Here is a 5,000-nt window from a genome sequence, read left to right as displayed (position 1 = left end):
TCCTTATACCACCTAACTCCCGCGTTCCTTCACCTTTAACTTTGATAGGCATCCGGCCTCAGTCCAGTCCTGTGCGACCTCAATTCCGTCGCTAGGATAAAGCCTTTCTAGCATTGTGTGTGTTTGTATGTATGGCTGTGTTGAGGGGCGGTATGTATGTGTGTGTTTAGGGGGGAAGGGGGGAGGGGGGGAGTATTTTCAGTGTGGGTATGTTTGTGTGTAGAAGGGGGGGTGAGTATTTTTTCAGTGTGGGTGTGTGTGTGTGTGTGTGTGTGTCGGGGGTAGGGGGAGAGGAGGGGGGTGGTGTATGTTTATAGTTGAGTGAGTGTGTAGGTGGTTGTGGGGATGGGGGGGGGGGGATGTGTGTGAGGAGGCGCGGGGGGAGTAGGTGTATGCTCTCAGTTGAGTGTTTATAGGGTGGGAGGAATGGGGGCTTGTATGTGTAAATTTTCAGTGCGTGAGTGAGTGTATGTATGTGTGTTTGCGTGCATGCATGTGTTGCGTGTGCCTTTTCTTGTTTTATTTTCTTTTCTGTTGATCCTTTCTTTTCCTTATTATTTCTTTCCGCTTTTGCTTTCCTCTTTTATTTCATTTCCATTTATTTCTTCTTGTCACGTTTTTGTATTTATTTTCCTCCTCACCTTCTCTTTTACTTTATTCCTTCTTCTCTTCATATATTTATCTTCGTTCTTTCTTCTCCCCATCTTTACTACCCTTTACTTTTTCTTTTCCTTGTCCTTCCCCCTTCTCTCCCTAACGAGTGACCCAGCCGTAGTGAGGGTCTGCTTTGTTTAGTTTAGTCCCACCTCAGGTACTACAAACTTTTCCTCGTCCATTTTTTGTTTTCTCTCTCTCTCCTCTCAATTTTCTCTCTCTCTTCCAATATCCCCTTCTCTCTCTCTCTCTCTTTTTCTTACTTTCTCTCTCTTTCTCACTATCTCTCTCTCTCACCTTCTCTCTCTCTTTCTCCTTTTTTTCTCTCTCTCTTTCTTTCTCTCTTGCTCTCCCTCTATCTTTATTCCTCCCCTGCTCTCTCTCTCTCTCTGTCTGTTTTTCTCTCTTCCTCTCCCTCTATCCTTATTCCTCCCCTTGACCTCTCTTTCTCTCTCTCTCTCCTTTCCCTCTCTCTGTCTATATTTCTCTCTTGATCAATTAGTTTCACTTTCTTCCCCTTTTTTTCTCATTACATTCATCTCTTTTTCATCATTCTCCTCTTCTTCTCATTTCATCAATATCATTTTCATTTTCTGATGTGTTACCTTCTTCTCTTTCAATTCGCCATTCTTCCCTTCTTCTCGATCATTATTCTTATTTCTAAAGCTTCATAATTTTATCCATTTGTCCCATTATGTAAAGTTTTATCAACATTTGTCCCATTTCTTTTAACGTTTTCTCCTTCTCCTTCAGTTATCCTCTTTCTCCTTCTCATTTAGTTATCATCTTTCTCCTTCTCCTTTAGTTATCATTTTTCTCCTTCTCCTTTAGTTATCATCTTTCTCCTTCTCTAAAACTTTATCAACATTCTTTTTCATTTCCTTATTCTTTCTCCGTCGCGCTTTTCGAGTCCCGAGCTTAATCAGTCACCCCTTGTCCAATAAAGCCCCCAGCCCTTGTCAGACCACTAATTATTTCTTTATCAGAGTGAAATGTTTCCAAATTCCCGATCGATGGATTCCTTTTAAAAATATCCTTTTTACCTTTGGATATATCTTTAAGGGCTAGGATATACGGATTTTTTTTCTCTTCGATTTTTTTTTTCATTATTTTGTGCACGATATTTTTATTTCCTTTTTTTTTCTTTTTCTTTGCATCGGATAAGATTTCTGTTCCTAACAAGAACGTTATATTGAAGAAATGGAATATCGTAAGTATATAAGAATAACAATACATGCAAAACTGTTATTAGTTGAGATGGTACAACATAAAGTATATCCTTTCTTCTCTCTAGAGGTATTGCCTGCTCACATATCTTCATAGATAAATATATGAACATGTTTAAAACGGAATTTATCAATTATTTTCAATGTTGAAAAGGCTAATCACTTGTGGTTAAATTTTCATGCTCGTTCAATCTTATCTCACTGTCTGAAAATTTGCTGCTCAAAGTCACATACGAAAGAGAGAGCCAAATGAGAAAAAAGAAAGAGGAAGCAAGAGAGAAAGAGAGAGAGAGAAAGAGAGAGAGAGAGATAGATAGAGAGAGAGAGAGAGAAAGAGAAAGAGAGAAAGAAATAGAGTGAGAAAACTTTTTTTTTTCTTGAAACTGATAAGAATCCCATGAGTCGAACAAAAAATAAAATGAATTACGAATAAGGATGAATAAATCCACAAGAAATATATAATCGGCGTTTCAATAAAATAAACCTCGTTAGACTATCGTTCATCCACTCCAGATTCGAGAGATATCCCCTTTTCATGTAAGATTTCTAAGCGAAGGTATTTTTTTTCTTTCTTATTAATTTAATGTTTTATAAGTCCCAATACGTTCTCTCGCTTCCTCCCGGAAAGTAAAATGAAAAACAAAAACTAAATAGAAAAAAAGGCAGGGGAAATTGCACTTTGTTTTTACCATCTCAAAAATAATTTCCTGTCTCTTTTTTAAGCCAAAACAATGAAATTAACAAGTGAAAAAAATGAATACATGATAAATAAAACTAAAGCAAAATAAAATAAAATAAATACAAGACACGGAAAGGTTAAGTGAAGCAGTAATAACCTATTGGAATAATTTCGAGATAAAAAAAATCACAGGTAAAGCAATATAAAACAAGTGACAACACTATCAATGTAAAACAAATAACAATACCATCTTCTCAGAAGAACTAATGAACTAACCACACAGACTCTCATTTGATGTTTATATCACAAAATCTATTTCATAACAAAGGGCACGACTAAAGGAAAACGAAAACGACAATATTAGATCTCTCAACCGCTCACTCTTGCAGAAGACATTATGACAGAATTGATTTTCATTTCTCAGAATACCACCCACCTCTCTCTCTCTCTCTCTCTGTCTGTCTCTGTCTCCATCTCTCTCTCTCCCTCCCCCCTCTCTCTCACTCACTCTCTCTCTCACTCACTATCTCTCTCTCTCTTTCTATCTTTTCCCCCTCCCAATCTCTCTCTCTCTCTCTCTCTCTCTCTCTCTCTCTCTCTCTCTCTCCCTCCGTCTCCCCCTCCCAATCCCTCTCTTATTCACACATACTTTCTCTCTCTCTCCCTTCCCCATCCTTCTCTCTCCCTCCCTCCCTCTTTCTCTCTATCTCACTCCTTCTCTCTCTCTCTCTTCCCCCCTCTCTCTCCCTCCCTCTTTCAAGACGACTTCCAAGACGGTGGGCGAAGACGTGACGCCCCAATGACAAAGACTCAAGCAAAGTGAACCAATCAGGACGCATGACCAGTCCCAATCAGTTTGATTAGCCAGACAAAAAAGGGTGAATCATTATCACTCGAAACGCAAGGGAAGTTCGTCAAAATTAAGCTAAATATGAGATGTATAAAGAAAAACGATTAGATTATATGTAATTATTATCATCATTATTTTTGTTATTGTCATTACGGTTGTTATTATCGTTATTATGTTATGATAATAGTAATTATAACAATAATATTATCATAATCTTTATCGTCATTATCATCGCTTATCATTCTCATTGTTATTGTTATCTTTACCATTGCTATCAGTATCACTATCATCCTTATCATTCCTCTAATCATTATCATTACAATTATATTTACAGTATTTTTATTACCATCATCAATACCATTACTACTGTTAGTATTATTATATATATAATCACAAAAACAATTACTTCGATTTCTCTTATCATTGTTATATTAATTCCATTATCATCATTCATCTTCACTATAATCATCGTCATCCCTTTTATCAACATTGTTATGATTATCCTAATTATCATTATCCTCATTATCATCATTTCTCTTTCGTTTGCAATAATATATTTTGGTCAGACTCTCAAGCTTCTGTCATCTCTTCAAGTGAATAGACAAGAGATTCAAGAATTCGAGTATTTTTCTTCAAATATTTCGCTTGTGAGGGGGAGTGGGAGGGGGAGTGGGAGGGAGAGGCAGGGGGAGTGGGAGGGGGAGTGGGAGGGAGAGGCAGGGGAAGTGGGAGTGGGAGGGGAAGGAAGGGTGATTGGGAAGGGGAGGCAAGGGGGGTGGGAAGGGAGGGAAAGCAAGGGGGGTGGGAGGGGGAGTGGAAATGGGTGGGGGAGGCAAGGGGGTGGGAGTAGGAGGGGGAGGCTTTTGAGGGGTAGTAGGAGGGGGAGTGGGAGGGAGAGGCAGGGGGAGTGGGAGGGTAGACATGGGGGTGGGAGGGGAAGGAAGGGTGATTGGGAGGGAGAGGCAGGGGGAGTGGGGGTGGGAGTGGAAGGAAGGGTGATTAGGAGGGGTAGGCAAGGGGGGTGGGAAGGGGAGGCAAGGGGGGTGGGAGGGGTAGTGGGAAGGAAGGGTGATTGGGAGGGGTAGGCAAGGGGGGTGGGAAGGGGAGGCAAGGGGGGTGGGAGTGGGAGGGGAAGGAAGGGTGATTGGGAGGGGTAGGAAAGGGGGGTGGGAAGGGGAGGCAAGGGGGGTGGGAGGGGAAGGAGGGGTGATTGGGAGGGGGAAGCAAGGGAGGTGGGAGGGGGAGTCAGGGTGATTGGGAGGGGGGTAAGGGGGGTGGGAGGGGGAGGCAAGGGAGGTGGGAGGGGGAAGTAAGGGGAGTGGGAGTAGGAGGGGGAGACAGGGAGAATGGGAGGAGGAGACAGGGGGAGTGGGAAGGCGAGGCAAGGGGGAAGGAGAGGGGGAGGCAGGGGTATGTGGGAATCGAGGGAGGGGGGATAAGAAAATGGGGAGGAATGGAGCGAGGAGAAGAGGTTGGAGATGGGGAAAGAAAGGAGGGAGAAAGAAGGAAGGAAGAGGCGTAAATGAATAAGAAGAAAGAGTGGGTGAGACTGGAGTATTAGGAAAGGAAGGGAGAGAGAAGGAGAAAGAGA

Source organism: Penaeus japonicus, unplaced genomic scaffold, assembly GCF_977035675.1.
Source record: "Penaeus japonicus unplaced genomic scaffold, GWHDUDI00000001_assembly GWHDUDI00000003, whole genome shotgun sequence".
Lineage (NCBI taxonomy): Eukaryota > Metazoa > Arthropoda > Malacostraca > Decapoda > Penaeidae > Penaeus > Penaeus japonicus.
The sequence above is the reverse complement of the archived record's forward strand: the minus strand, read 5'-3'. Positions refer to the sequence as shown.